Source organism: Ceratotherium simum, chromosome 9, assembly GCF_057802395.1.
Source record: "Ceratotherium simum simum isolate JZ-2026a chromosome 9, ASM5780239v1, whole genome shotgun sequence".
NCBI lineage: Eukaryota > Metazoa > Chordata > Mammalia > Perissodactyla > Rhinocerotidae > Ceratotherium > Ceratotherium simum.
This window is the reverse complement of record NC_141908.1, coordinates 64,771,525-64,788,727: the sequence shown is the minus strand read 5'-3', so window position 1 is coordinate 64,788,727 and position 17,203 is coordinate 64,771,525. Positions and strand designations below refer to the sequence as shown.

At 35.7% G+C, this 17,203-nt stretch overlaps 1 pseudogene; it reads left to right on the top strand.

Annotated features, from left to right (window-relative positions):
• The window catches only part of LOC106801294 (small ribosomal subunit protein uS2 pseudogene), a 59,721-nt pseudogene extending 51,338 nt beyond the window's left edge, over positions 1 to 8,383 (top strand).
• The last annotated feature ends 8,820 nt before the right edge of the window (positions 8,384 to 17,203 follow it).

The following is a 17,203-nucleotide window of genomic DNA, read 5'->3' as shown; positions in this document are numbered from 1 at the left end:
TACTAGATTATTTTTTATCTCATTAATTGTGTTCTTCATATCCAGAAATTCTGTAGAGTTTTTTTTAAGGGCTTCAATCTCCTTGGTGAAGTATTCCTTCTTTTCATTAATTTTATTCCTGAGTTCATTGAACTGTCTTTCTGAGTTTTCTTGAAACTCACTGAGTTTCTTTATGTCAACTATTTTGAATTCTCTATCATTTAGATTGTAAATTTCTGTGACTTTAGACTTGGTTTCTGGAGACTTGTCATTCTCCTTCTGCTCTGAAGTGTTACTGTAGTTCTTCATAGTGTTTGATGAACTGATCCTTTGCCGGGGCATTTGTGGTAATATCAGGTCACAGATCCACCTGCCACTGCTGGAGGGGGCAGGAGCTGTGTTCTCTGATCCTGCCCCATCTGCTGGAAGTTGTGCCAGTAGTGCTGCTCTGCATTTGCATGGGATCACCACAGCTGCTCCACCAGTCATGCATGCACGTGCAGGCAGGGCCTCTGTGCTTGGTGTGTGGGTTGCTTTCATGTGGGCAGGGCTGCTGCACTCAGCATGGGACCGGCAAAGCTGCTGCACTAGACAGCAGGGGTCCTTTCTTTCACTTGGGCCCACTCGGAGCTCCCAGGTGGTCTGGCTGAGCTGCTGTACTTAGTGGGCAGGGCTCCTTCCAGGGGCTGAGCTGCCACCACTAGGTGGAGAGCGTTGCCACAGGCGGGGCCACTGTGGCATGGTGGACACTCCCGTGGGCCAAGCTACTATTCTGAAAGCATTCACACACAGGCCAAGCTGCCCTTGCTTCCTCTTACAGTCACCCCGGCCACTGTGTGAGGATCTGTGACCTGGATCACTGCCACTAGGCAGCAGAAGGGTTCTGCTCACCTAGTTCCACTGCCTCCCAAGGATCCAATCCACCCCTCTTCAGATGTATGGCTGTGTGGATCTCTCAGGGGTCTTGTTGTGCTGTGTAGGAAATCCTCCATTGGTTAATGAATGTCCATTTAGTTGTAACTTAGAGGTGAGAGACAAAGGGAACAACTCACTTCACCATGATGTTGACATCACTCTGAAACTGGTGATTTTGATGTTGTAATCCTTTTGAATAAGCCAGGCTATGAATTCCTAAGATATTCAGTCCATTAAAAGTCTAAATTAGGGCCGGCCCCGTGGCTTAGCGGTTACGTGCATGCGCTCCACTGCTGGCGGCCCAGGTTCGGATCCCGGGCGCGCACAGATGCACCACTTCTCCGGCCATGCTGAGGCCGCGTCCAACATACAGCAACTAGAAGGATGTGCAGCTATGACATACAACTATCTACTGGGGCTTTGGGGGATAAAATAAATAAAATAAATAAAAGTCTAAATTAAGCTTTAAAATCTACAAAGTCAAGGGAAAACTTTTCACATTAAAAACAAAACTTTTATCTTGTAAATATTATGTTTAGCATTAAAGACACCAATATAAGGCTCTTTAATATGTATAAGAATTTATAATTATAAATCTATAAATATGGAAAGAAACTAAGAGGTGGAGCATGTCCAACATCACTCCCAATGCAGGAATTCTTTCTACAACATTTTCAACCAAAGTTTATACAGCCTCTGCCTGATATATTCAGTGAAAATAAGCTCACTCCTTTTATAGAAAGCTTAATATATTCATATTTGATCATCTACAACAACAAATATTTCCTGTGAACTTGCATTTGCCAGATACAACTCTAGGCACCAGGGATACAAGCGTGTATAATAAATGTATTCCTCAAATTAGACTCAATTCCATTTCTCTTTAACATCCATATACCAGTCTTTATTCTTTTATACTACACAGAGGTTGTAAGTGTCCCTTTTATCTAGTCAACCATTCTCAGCTACTTCAGTTATTCTTCGTATGACTGCTTTGCAGAATGCTCATAATCTGGATGGCTTCCATTTGTTGCTCTTATGGCGTAATGTCCTGGCCTAAAAACAATACTTCAGATATTGCACAAGCACTTCAGAGCAAGGTAGAATCAATATTTTTTCACATGAAATATGGTTATTTCTAACATAGTTATAGCTTTTTCTTTTAAAAAACAGCTACAGAATTTGGTTAGGGATCTATTTAATGCATCCTAGTGGTTGGATAGCAAATTAATATAATTTAAGTGTCATAAGACATTATCCTAATATTAAAGCAAATCTAAAAAAGTGTTTTAAAGGTTAAAAGCACTATGTAAATATAAGGCAGCAGTTATTAGATTCCATGACATGGCTTTATAGCATCATAAGGACTGGACTAGAACATGCCAAAATGATCAGGACAAGAGATATAAATGTAGGAATATTTTCCAAGTGGGTGACAGCTGGGCTTATAAGAATGTTAACAGTCTTTCACGGGAGTGAATGTTGAAAGAGAAGAATGAAGGCAAATTACATTTGTATGATTAGTTTGGTAAGGTAAATAAACCACTGCATTTAAAGGGTCGAATAGGTATATAAAGAGAGCTTTGACTATAATTTCTTTCAGTTTTTGTTGTTCTGAATACCCAAATATGTACTTTGGCATGTTATTCTTTACCCAAACACTCTTCAAGGTCCTGGACTTCAGGAAGACTGTGTAACAGAGTTCTCAGTTTTAATTGCCCAGGCATTCTCCTGGGGCCCTTGAAAAATTATTGGATGGGGAACATTTTCATAAGTGAGAATCCTTACTCCACAAGGAACTAGAAACATAATATTCTAATCAGATAGCAGAGAATCTCAACAAATTCTCATATTTCTCCCATTTGCAATTTTCCCCAAAAGTGTCTTGGCACTTGTTAAAAGTCAGAGTTAAGAGGCAGCAGTAAGGGCCAATTTGGCTGATCACACAAAAGTAGATTTTGCTAACTGCTGAGAAAGAGGGTGTTTCATCCACAAGAGTCCAAAAAGATATATGTTGAGAATTTGTCAATATTTTAAAAAGCTAAGGAGAAAACACGTGTCAAACTTTCAAATATAAACAAGTAAGAATTTATATTCAAAACAATGAATATTAATTCTTAAATATAAGAACAATGTATTAGAACTAATAAAATCACCTGAAGTATTGGTCTTCAGGGATCACATTTATCAAGAAGCCTTATTTTTTCTTTGGACACATATCATAAAATCAATTAAAAAAACAATGAGAGGACATTTTGGTTAGTAATCTGGTAGTTCGTGACGATCAAATGTAAGTGGAAAGGAGTAGTGGTAAATAATGCAAAAAAAATCAATTAAAAAATCTTTTGTGCTTGACTTTTGGTGTGCTTTTGCTCTAGAAAATTAATAATGGCATGTCCAGAGTTCTAGAAATCCTCAGTACTTCAAACTGTGCAATGCAGACACACTGCAAAGATCTCTATACGGCCAAAACAACATTCTCTTCTCATCTTGTGTTTAACGTTGCTGATCACCCTTACCTCCCTTGCACTTTCTAAGGTCCCTTCAGGAGGGATGAATTTTCTGACATTCTTTGTATTATTCCAATTCTAATTCAATATGTATAAGAGTTTATTTTGTCTTTATATGAAATTATAAAGATGGAAAAAAATTAAGAGATGTTCCTTTTGTTGGTTTCTCACCCCCACTTATTAAATACCTGCTCCACCACGATCACTCTCTGCTCAAATGTTGCTATATTCACCCCCAAGCAACAGCAGTAGAGTTCGGCCTATCTATATTTGGTTGATCTCCTATTATTTGTCACTGAGCTTTTGTTTTGTCTTGGGACCAGTGAAAAGAGTAGTAAACTATTACATCCAGAAGCCTTTGAAATGGGTCAGAGTAGAACATGGTTTAAGTTAACTCCAAGGAAAATGTGTACACTTAAAATACGTGTTCCTTTTCCCCTTGGTTAAACAATTAGCATTGTTTAACTGACAGGTATTTTTGTTTGCCTTTCTGCTCCCATATTCTCTGGACTAATTCTTCCTTCTGTAAACAAATCCAAAAACAGTATTTAGATTTCACTCTCTCAAATGCTAATAACGGCTTATTAAACCAAATCCAAATACTCTCTTATGGGATTTAAGGACTTCTGTAAGTGACAACACATACCTCTTCATCCCATACCCTGTTATAATTCTAGTACATGCTCTTTGCACCAAAAAGCCAGATTTAGATAATTTAAGATCCACGATAGTTTCAATGATGACCAGTTGGAAAGTTAAGCATACACTGCAACAGATATCAAAATAAAATTGGGTCTCTACATGGAAAAACATCTTCAACCATCCACAAGAGAGAAGTCTTATTATTGTTTAATTCATTCACTCTACAGATGTGCATCAATTGCCTGCTCTGTGCCAGGTACTGATCTAGATGCTGGGGCTACACAAAGAACAAGAGGCACTCTATATTTGAAAGAGTTTTTGTCACTTACAATGTTTACACATCCCTGTTGAAACCAGAGTTTCAGAAATATCTCACCAAAGAAAAACAAACCTCAAAGAAGATACTGATCACCATTTGAGGTGTACACACAATTCCACAAGTTGCTATCTCAAACAAAGGTTTTAACTTGGGGTTCAATTTCCATTTGACAATGCTTAAATAAATAAGGAGATAAATATTATATACTCAAAATATTTCCCTCAAATTTTTAATGTCCAATTTCTAGTTTTAATATATTAGCTTCACAAGTTGAATTAGTATAGAATATTAAAAACTATGTGCATACTGTATAATCTCACTTATATGTAGAATCTAAAAAAGTCAAACTCATAGAACTAGAGAGTGGAATGGTGGTTATTGTGGGGGAAAGGAGAAATGAAGAGATGTTGGTGAAGGTGTAAAAAACTTTCAATTATAAGATGAATAGGTTCTGGGGATCTAATGTACAGCATGGTGAATATAATTAATAACAGCAAATTGTATACTTGAAATTTGCTAAGACAGTAGATCTTGAGTGTTCTCACCATACACACACACACACACACACACACACACAAAATGGTAACTATGAGGTGATGGAGGTGTTAATTAGCTTGATTATGGTAATCATTTTACAATATATGCATATATCAAATCATCATGTTGTACCCTTAAAATATATACAATTTTTATTCATCAATTACACCTCAATAAAGCTGGGAAAAAAACCCTACACACATCCCACGCAAATGAAAGAACCAGTAAGTAAGATAGAACATGTTCTGATTACATCTTGTTTTCTCTGGATAGTGAAATAGCTATGGCACAATTCCCTTTGGTAGAGATTGTTCCAAACTTCTCAAAAATTGGCTTTCAATATTACATGTCAGTAATGTCTATTCAACTGAAAAATCACCTAAGACAAATTATATCAACCATCTGGATTTTTTCCACTTTAATCCCAAAATAATACACTGTGAAACACAATAAAGGCATGACTGCTGCCCACCTCAGCATTACACAATAGGTATTGTTTGATTCACAGTTTATGGAAGTGTACCTCTTGAGAAATATTAGGAATACTAAGAAAAGCATATGTAGTAATACACAAAAAAGACAAAGCACAGTGTCCTTGAGAATAGTACTATTTTCTTCTCTGGGTAAAAATCTTTATAACTTTGAAAACAGGCTAAGATGGGCTATACTTGTGCATAATTGTTCCTTCCTATTTTTATAAAATTTCCAATTTTCTGTCTTTATGGGTGAGCAAAATTCTACTAGTTTTAAATCCATCCAAATAAAAGAGACAAAATACATTTTTCTTCTTGCTATGTGACTTTTGTTGTTTAGTAACGAGTATAGGTGCGCCCTGCCTTGTTTAAACAGAAGGACATAGCAAACAAACATTAGATGGGCTTTGTGTGCAAGGCTCCAGGCTAAGGGCTTTGAATCATCTCAGACATATGGATGGATGTTGCCATTTGCAAAGTTAAAGAAATAACTATAGTGTAATGGTAATGTAGAAAGCTCTGACGGGGACACAAGGCACAAATCTCAGTTGTCCCAATTATTAACTAAGCAATCAGGGACAAATTACTTCATTTTCCTGTTCTTCAGGTTATTTATCTCTAAAGTTAAGATAATAATAGCACCTATATCACAGTGTTGTAATAAGCCTTAACTGAGTTTTTACATGAAGAGCATCAGAACAGTGTCTGGCAAATAATAATTTCTCAGTAAAAGTTAGCAAACAAAATGAGCTTAATTGCGTAAAAGAGTGTAACTCCTTTAAGAACTGTTAGAATACAAAATTTAAAGTCATCTCCTGCCAGGAGTAATAACATTTTCCTATATAAACAAAGTTTAATAAAATTTATTCTGAGTTCAAATAGCTATACCTAGTATTCAAGACACTATATCAATTTCTAGAGCAATTCTCTTTCATCTTTGAAGATCACACTTTTTATTTCTCTTATCATTCTTTTTGTGATTATTGAATAAATTACAAAGACCATGTTTTACTGTTATATTAGGAAAAGCACATAATAAAATTTTTGCTAGTGACATATCTGTTCATTATTTCATCATGTAAAAATGTCTGAATGGATCTTGCAATGGGCTGTTTACATCCCCCCAAAATTCATATGTTGAGACCCTAATCCCAGTGTGATAGTATTTGAAAGCGGGGCCTCTGAAAGGTAATTAGGTTATAAGGGTGAAGCCTTCATGAATGACATTAGTGTCTATATAAGGGGCCTAGAGAGCTAGCTCACTCTTTCTGCCATGTGAGGATACAAGGAGAAGTTGGCAGTCTGCAACCTGGGAGAGGGTCCTCACAAAAACTTAACAATGCTGGCACCCTAATGTCAGATTTCCAGCCTCCAGAACTACGAGAAATGAGTTCTGTTGTTTATAAGCCACCAGTTTATGGTACTTTATTATAGCAGCCAGTACAGACTAAGATATTAACTAAAATTTGAAGATATGTTTGTGATTGACAGACTTAGCATATAGGCTGTGTAGCATATCCAACAATTACTAGGGAGACGGAAACTTGGGGTCACCTCAAACAGACGGTCATTCATCATCCAGAGGTTTATAAAGAGACTCCATGACTGCTGTAGAAGAAATGCTACGCAAAGTAAAACACCACAGACATGGAGACCAACGATGGTTTCAAGTATAAACGGCAAATCAAAAATCAAAAGAACAAATATTCTGAATCAGAATATCATCAGCACTTATTAAAGTACTGATTTTTCTAGAGCTGCCTCTCACATGGAATCCTCCAGGGTGAATACTAATGAAGATTTATTTACCCTTTTGAGCAACTTTACAGAGGCTAGTATGTCATAAAAAAGTAGCAAATGAAATAAGCATTATTACCCTTATTTTAACCCCTTTAATTTTACTATTATTTTGTTACAGGCCACATCTAACCCTAAGAGGGTGCATAAATACAATCCTCTTCTGTTCCACAAGTAGAGGAGAAGTGAATATTGATGAGCAATAGTAATACCTGCCACAACCAAGAGTCTCGGGATAAATGCCACCAAGCCTTTCTGCGCTACCCAGAGAGGGGTCCACACGGCATTGTTCTGGGTCCTCGTGATAACTTAAAGGGAAACTTCCACAACATCCAGAGCCCTTGATGTCCTGCAAATAAAGGAAGAGGGTGTCCTCAAATTCCTTGCAGCAAGAACCCACTTAGGTGGCACCAACCTTGACTTGCAAATGGAACAGTCATCTACAAAAGGAAAAGTGATGATCTTACCCCATAAATCTGAAGAGAACCTAGGAGAAGCTTCCGCTGGCAGCTCGCACCATTCTTCCTGTTGAAAACTCAGCTGACATCAGTGCCATATCATCCAGGAATACTGGCCAGCAAGCTCTGCTGAAGTTGGCTGCTGCCACCGGAGCCAGTCCTACCAGGGCCTCTTCATTCCTGGAACCTTCACTAACCAGATCCGGGCAGCCTTCCGGGAGCCACAACTTCTGGTGGCTGCTGATCCCAGGGCTAACCACCAGCCTCTCACAGAGGCTTCCTATGTTAAGCTGCCTACCATGGCTCTGCATAACACAGACTCTCCTCTGCACTATGTGGACACTGCCATCCCGTGCAACAACAAGGGAGCTCACTGGGTGGGTCTGAGGTGGTGGAGGCTGGCCCAGGAAGTCCTGCACGTGTGGCACCATCTCCCATAAACACCTGGGAGAGGTCACGCCTGATCTCAACTTCTACAGAGACCCAGAAGAGACTGAAAAGGAAGAGCAGGCCACTGCTGAAAAGGCCGTGACCGAGGAGGAATTTCAGGGTGAATGGACTGTGCCCGCTCCCAAATTTACTGCTCCTCAACCCGAGGTCGCAGACTGGCCTGAAGGCATGCAGGTGCCCTCTGGGCCTACACAGCAGTTTCCCACCCAAGACTGGGGCGCTCGGCCTGCCACCGAGGACTGGTCTGCAGCCCCCACTGCTCTGGCCACTAGATGGGTAGGAACAACCACTGAATGGTCCTAAGCTGCTCTTCCACAGACTCTAAAACAGAAAACGGGAATAAGGTTGACAGAAAATAAGTTTCCTTAAAATATAAATATATTAAAATATAAATATATTAAAATACATAATATAAATATATAAAATATATAAATATATAGAATATATAAATATATAAAATAGATATAAATATATATATAAATGTGACCAATATCTGTTTCAATTATCAGGGAAATTCACAGACATATGAATATGGCCTTCATTTATTTTTACTAAAAAGTCTACCCATGCTTTAGTATGTCTCAAGCAGAGTCCTAAAACAACAGCATCAGAATTAACCTGGGATGATTGTTTAAAATATATATCTCAAGGTCCTATCTCAGACCTACTGAATCAGAAACTACAGAAATAGGGTATAAGATTCTACTTCTCTTTTTTTTAATAAATCTTTAACCAATAATTATTCTTTTCATGACTTTTTACCACCGTGGGTGGGTGGGTGGGTTTTTTTATTGATTGATTGTGAGGAAGATCAGCCCTGAACTAACATCTGATGTCAATCCTCCTCCTTTTGCTAGGAAGACTGGCCCTGGACTAACATCCATGCCCATCTTCCTCTACTTTATATGGGATGCTGCCACAGCATGGCTTGACAAGCGGTGCGTCGGTGCACGCCTGGGATCCGAACCTGAGAACCCTGGGCCGCCGAAGCGGGGCACATGCACCCAACTGCTACACCACCGGGCTGGCCTCCAAGATTCTACTTTTCTTAAATCTCCCTAGGGAGTTTTTATATACCATACAGATGGAGAATTAGTACCCTAGTTCTCCTTTCTTCCTAAAACACATGAGGACAGCACCTTTTAAGTCCTGCATATTATAATTTTCTCAGAATAAATAACAAGGATACTTTTTTCCTGAAAAGCCTTAGTTTTGTCTCATATGAAAACATCTTAAACCTCTGGATAAAGATAATGGATTAAAAACATGCATCAACCCTTGGTCCCTCCATAAACTGACTAGTCTGAAACTCTCAGGTGTAAAAGAGAGCATTATTCAAAGGCATAAACGCCCAAAGATGGGGAAAATAAGAGAGTAAATAGCAATAAAATTTTGGTAGGGGGAAAGTAAGTCAATAAGTGATAAATGACTTAAAGCCAAAAATCTGAATATTTAAATATTTAAATAGAATATTTAGAATGAATAGAATAGACTATTTAAAAAGAAAGTCTATTTAAAAAGTAATGGGGATAATTTTGACAGTCTAAAATAATGGCAGCTACCTACTTCTTTGTGTCCCCCATATATCCTTCAAAAATAATACAGAACGAAAAGATGAACAGATAAAACTATACAAAACCATGCCCTTCACATAAACAGAATAAAAAATGTCCAACTTAAACTATAAAAATTTTTTGAAAGGAAAAGCACACAAAATTCTGGTGAGTGATATACCTGTTCCTATTATAAGCCTCTGTGATGAGCAAGGGCATTTTGGGAAAACTCCAGGGGCAGAGAGAAGTGTGGACCTGCAAGGGGCCTAAAATTTATCCAAAATCACTGTCAGAAAGAGAAAGTTCATGCTAAGTATAAAATTGTTAAAAAGTTATTCTGGTAACGTGAAAGTATTTATGACAGAATACATTTAAATGTACATATAATTTGAACTTGTAGTCTTTGAAAGGTATAGTTTCTGGAAAAGAAAAATACAATAAAAGGAAGGGAAAAGTATACTTTGGCAATTGTATGGTAAAGGGGAAAACAGTAAAAACAGGAAATTTAGGGATCTGCAAGACAAAATAAAGGACCAAAAAATTGGAAGACACACAGCCCCTGCCCCCATCACCACCAAAAAGTAAAATCAACTAAAGAAACTTGATTTTGCTCCACTGAGAGAAAAGGAGACCATTGAACTAAGAATCTTGTAAATCCCAAAACCACAAAATGAATAGGAGAAAAACAAATCAGATAACAACTTTTAACAGATCTCAAATGATGAAAACTCCACCCCAAAACAACTTTGAAACAGAAGAAAACTGTAAGAAAACAGTCCAAACAGAACACACTCAAGCAAAAACTTTGAGATGCAAACAGACAAAAAGAACCCTTTGAATCAAAACTTCAATAATTAATAACAAAAATGGACATAAAACAGGAAGAAATGAAAAGAATTTTGATTGAATCTAGGAAAAAATGGAAAAGGATAAAATGTTTTCAGAAATGCAGACTAAGTTACAAGACATCTAATGGAAGTAGAGAATAAGAGGCATTAAAGAAAAGTAATTTAAAAAGAAAACCAGAAGAATAAAAATGAGATTTAAAAAAGCAGAATAAATGGTCAAAGAGAAAGTACTGGAAATAGAAGACAAAGAAGGAATCACATAGGTATAATTGAAGTCCCTGAAAGAAAAAAAGTAACGAACCAACATAACTGCACTAATGTTTAAAACCATATTCCAAAAATTTTTCCACAAATAAAATAAGACCTGATTCTATCCCACCAGCTACATGAAAAAATTAACCCAGGTTAACCAACCACAAGATATAGTCTAGTAAAACTATTAGACTTCAATGATAAAGAAAAAATTCCTCAAGTTCTTCAGCCAAAGATCAAATAAATTACAAAAGGGCAAAAGAATTAGACTAGCATAAGACTTCTCAAACACAACCACCATAGCAAGGCCACAATGGAGCAGCATATTTTTTTAAAATACTCAGTGAAAGAAAGAGTGAACCAAGGATTTTATATATCCAAACTGCCCATCAAATATCAACAAACACTTAGGAAGTCTATACCCATGAGCCATTCTCAAAGAATTTTTTAGATATTGGGCTTCTTCCAAAACTAATAACTTGGAAAAAATTTAGCAAAAAGATATATAATAAGAATTTTAGTATTTATAAATATAGATCTAAGGCTAAAATAAAGGCACAGGAATGGGTGGAAGATGAATATATATTATATGTAGTGTGAAAAATAAAAATACTGCAATAAAAATGGGAGGACAAGGGAAACAGACAAAATAAGCTCATTGATTGATGTATAGGCAATAGGTGGGAGTAAAAGGATATTAAAACCTGACACTTGATAAATGTTAAATAAGGAAAAAAGGAACTAAAGGAATTTTAAAAAGTTATAGTACAAAGGTAAACACTAGAACACAAATGAAAACCTTTCTAAATATAAAAAAAATGGAAAAGAATAAAATGTAAAGAGCAAAAAATATACATATTGCAGGAAAAAACATAAAATAATATGTATAATTATAAAATATTATGAGAGAGTTAAGAACAAACACATCAGTTATATTAAAATGAATGGGCTTAATTCACCTATTAAAAGAAAAATTTAGGGGGCCGGCCTGGTGGCATAGCGGTTAGTTTTGCACGCTCTGCTTCAGCAGCCCAGCTCCACAGGTTCGGATCCCAGACGCAGACCAACACACTGCTTATTAAGCCATGCTGTGGCGGTGTCCCAAATAAAATAGGAGAAGATGGGCACGGATGTTGGCCCAGGGCCAGTCTTTCTCAGCAAAAAAGAGGAGGATTGGCCACAGATGTTAGCAGAGGGCTAATCTTCCTCACCAAAAAAAAAAAAAAAGAAAAAGAAAAATTTAGGGCCAGCCCAGTGGTGTAGTGGTTAAGTTCACAAGCTCTGCTTTGGCAGCCCAGGGTTCACAAGTTTGGATCCTGGGTGTGGACCTACACACTGCTCATCATGCCATGCTGTAGCAGCATCCCACATAGAAAACAGAGGAAGACTGGCACAGATGTTAGCTCAGGGACAATCTTCCTCAAGCAAAAAGAGGAGGATTGGCAATGGATGTTAGCTCAAGGCCAATCTTCCTCACCAAAAAAACACAAAAATTTAAATTTGTTTCACAAAGGTAGACCCATCTATAAGCTGTATACAAGAGACAGACACACAAAAAAACATTAAAAATAAATAGATGGACAAATTTATTCCAGGGAAATAAAAACAGTAGAAAAACAGGGGTAGTGATCCTGATATCAGACAAAGTAGAATTCAAGCCTAAACATGACTAAGTTACTTGTTAATGCTAAAAACTATAACTAACAATGAAGATAATAGCTATAAATATCTATACACTAACTAACACACAAAACACCTTTTTGAAGCAATAAGCTATAGAAAAATGCGAGGGGACATAGATGGAAACATGCTAATAAATGCAGAGACTTGAACATATCACTCTCAGTGCAAGATAGCTCAAGAGGCCAAAAAATAGGTTAGGATATTGAAGACCTAAACAACATAATCACTAAGGAAGATCTTACCAATATTTATCAATTTTATACCCCACTAATAAGAGAATACCCCCCAGGCTCAAGTTCTCATGGAACATTTACAAAAATTGACTATAAATTACATCATAAAGATAACATCAGTAAGTTTCATCAAGTAAAAATAAAAAATACTCTGATCTCAATGCAATAAAACTAGAAGTTATTAACAAAATCAAATAATAAAAAGACCCTTCCAAATGGAAATTTCCTAAAAACACCTATTAAATAACTCTTGTGAACAGAAAAATACAAACTAAAATTACATAACTTCTAAAAAATACAGTCATGCATTGCTTAACGATAAGGATACATTCTGAAAATGCATCGTTAGGTGACTTCGTCATTGTGCAAACATCATGAGGGTACTTACACAAACCTAGATAGTATAGCATACTACACACCTAGGCTATATGATACTAATCTTATGGGACCACCATCGTATATGCAGTTCGTCATTGACTGAAACGTCGTTACGCAGCACGTGACTGTGATGATAATGAAAACACTACTTATACAGACAAATTTAAGCAGTAATCAGAATTATACAATTACATACACATATCAATAAAAAGAATTCAAATAAATGTATTAAATTCCCATTTCAAAAAAGAGAAAGAACAACAAAGTAAAGCAAAGAAAACATAAGGAAGGAAATCATAAGCACGGAAATTAATGATAGAGATTAGAAAAAGAGTAGACCTAACTAATTAATCAAAATCCTGTTTTTTTAAATTAACAATATACAACCATTGGCTAACTTGATCAACAAGAAAAAGAGAGAAAGCTCAAATATCAAAATACAAAATAAGAGAAAATAAACATTGTAATGGAAAGAAAATCATGAGAGAGATTATCAGACCTCTTAACATATTTGAAAACCTAACTTAAATGTCTAATTTCCTAGAGAAATACAGATTACCAAGAATTACTCCATTGGAGATAGAAAGCTTAAACAACAATTAATGTAAAAGAAACAGGAATCAGTGACAATGATATGTAAGCCTAACAAACACAGTAGAAAAAGAAAACTATAGAACAAGATCACCTATGAATATCAATGCAAAAGTACTAAATAAAATGTTAGCAAATAGAATTCAACATTACATTAAGAAAATAATACCACATGACCAAGTAGGATATTCTCAAGGAATGACAGATTGGTCCAGTATTAGGAAATCCATTAATATAATATCATGTAAATAGATCTAAGGAGAAAAAAATTGTACAATCATTTTCATAAATGCTGAAGAAACTTTTGAAATATTCCATAATCCATTCTTAATTTAAAAACACAAGAAAATAGGAATTGATTGATGCTTTTTTAACATGATAAGATATAACTTAGTCCTAAAGTCAGCATCTTACTTAATGAGGAAACACTAAAGGCATTTCTTCTAAGATCTGGAACAAGGCAAGGATGCTATCTCCAACACTATATTCAAGATACTAAATGCATTTAAACAAGAGAAATCAAGTAGACGAAGAAATGGTAAAGAAGAGGANGGTAGTATAGTATTCCTGGAAAACCCAGAGAATCAATGATAAAACTAGCTCAAGCAATAAAAGAATTCAATAAAGAAGTAGGATAAAATATTAATACATGGAAATCAATAATATTCACATATGGAAATTACCAGTTAAACTACATAAACAGAAAAATTTATAATGGCAAAAAGATTAAAGATTTAAAAATAAATGTAACAAGAAATGTACAAAACTATATTAGAAAAACGTATACAACTACTGAAAGATGAAAGACAAACTTGAACAGAAAGACATCCACCATTCTTAGGTAAGATGACTCAATATCATAAAGATGTCACTTATCTCTAAGTTAATTTATAAATTTAAGAATAGTCAGAAAACACTAATAAGGAAAATGTATAAGGGTGTCTACTTCTACAAGATATTAAAACATCATGAAGTCTCTATAATTAAAAGAATGTGGTACCAACATGAATAGACAAACAGACCAGTGGAACAGAATAGAAAGCCCAAAAATAGTCTCCAATATATTATTGGGACATTTTTCCATGGGTCTCTCTCACATTTCTGTATGTCTTATGTCAGCTTCTGTTTCAGATTATCTTTCAAGGATGTTTATATAGCAAATAACCTTGGAAGAAACAGTGTCTCCCTCCAGGACAGAGAGCAGATTTGCTTCCTGACCAGTAAAATAAAGATAATGTCTTAAAGATAAATGGATGCATTTGAACACGACGACGGAAATTTACACTTCTGGCAGTGTTTGGAGATGAGTTAGTGAAAGATACATAGAAAATCAAAGCAAATAAGATAATTATTGTTTCAAAGAAAGCATAAACTGTATAACATTTACAAAATTATAATTTATAAATAATAAGTACTGGTTTAAACAAATCAATGTCTATTGTTTAAGCAATATGTACTATTTTGATTAAAAATTTAAAAATAATAAAAGCAGTTTATTTATGAGAAATCTAGTACATAGGCATACCGTAAAATTAATACACAGAAAAACAAACATCCTCTTCTAAGAAATTTCTCTAAGTTGACCACAAGGAATGAACTTGTTACGAAAACTGGGTTCTGCAGATTTTTTTAAAGTGACCTTCATTTGTACACACAACAGTAATAGTATAAGTTAGCAAGATCTCTTGAAAACATTTTTACAATGTATATTAAGATTCTACAGTGTTTTTATTTTACTCATTAATTCTATTTTTATAAATCTACTAAGAGGACATCATCGTAGCAATAACCATTTTGTTACTGATAATAGCAGAGAGAAAAATCAGAAAAAAGTCTCACAGTAAAGGAATAAGGGAATGCCTAATTTAACTACAGCTCTCTTGATGAAATTCTCTGGAATTGCTTAAAAATATGACTAAAAAATGACAAATTATGTGGAACATGCTTGTGATGTTATTTTAGAAATATTTATTATCACATTCTCTATCTTGAGTATAAAGACATATATATAAACAAAAAGAAAAGCCCCTACCCCAAAGTACTATATTTTCAATGTAACCTCTCTCTAATATAATTTGTCCTAATTAAAAAATTAATATAAAATACATTATTCACAATCAGATTAGATTCTTTCTTATAAATAAACTTTATTTCTCCTGTACTTCATTGCTTAAAATAATCTCCCTTGAGCTTAATTCTCTCACTACTTAAGCAATCTTTCAGGTTTAAATTTTTTTATTATAAATTCTTTTTACCTTTATAGGCCAGGGTGATATTTAAAAATGTTTTTAAAATAGTATAGCATATATCATATCAAAATAAGGCACTGATCAAATCGTAGCAGATGATGGCTACTAACAAATAGTATGGCTGTACTGACCTGTACTGGCTTATTATCAGTCCAGCCTATACATGGAGTAACCACACGTCTCTGTTTACCCAGGACAGTTCTAGTTTATAACAGTTCTTCTGGCATACTAGTGCACACTTTTATTGTCAAAAGTGTCCTAGTTTAAACGATAAATTATATCATCACCCTGACTTATATATACACTGACATAAATGATTTATTTGGAATATCAAACTCCCATAGCTGTACTTTGAGAACTGGATGTCAAATATTTCCATTTTAGCTTCCCAGCACATGCCAGTGATCAAAATCTCTATTTTCATTAACATCAAAAATCCTGATGTGTATTCTTGCCTATACCAAACATCACTCTACCTCTGCATAAAAGTAGACTCTAGGAAAACTTGCATGCAGGGCCTGGCCCTCCCTTACAAAGAACTCTGTAATATTGTATTTGAATAAGGATACAGTTAAAGCCTACTCTTCGGAACCAAAAGCATGAAGATATAACTTTTGCTTGGGGGATTCTAAGGACAGACAGATATCAGTCAGTCATATTTCTTTCCTATAAGAAGAAATCTAAAGTGACTCCTGGGGCACTTTTACTTGTGAGCAGGCAAGCCTCTCTGTGAGCCCAACAGATTACGTGATCCATAAAATGCACCCCCAGACAGCTGAAAGTGCATGGAGGGCCCAGAAAAGGCATCACAGAAGAGGCAAAATTTGAGCCAGGGTTCCAAGTGTAGGCAAAGCACACAGTGATTACAGGGGAGTTTGCCAGGGGCAAGGCTGGCTGCCTCCCAAGAGGCCTCACAGGGTGGTATTCTTTACCTGGGTAGATTCACTACAGCCCATGAATTGGCCTGCAGCTTTACATGCCTAATAACTTGATTTTGTCAGCATTCCAAAAGCAAAGCCACTTCTCAAGAACAAGCTCACATTATCCAAGCTCCTGAAGTAGATAGATACAACCAAAATCTGACTTAATGTACATTGTGAAATAATTGTTACAGGGACTAAAATACTTGAAGCTCATACGAGCAACACTCTTCTCCTTATAGGCACACACATGGAAAGAGAAATAATAATCAGAGGTTGTTTAATAAATGTGGAATCAAAACAAAGAAGTTAGATGAATCCAATTTTTAATGGCATTAGGCTCAGACAGCTGATGAATTCATCTTAAAGTAGGGACAGGCTTGCCAAAGGAGTCAGTATACTCAAAGTCTGCTGGC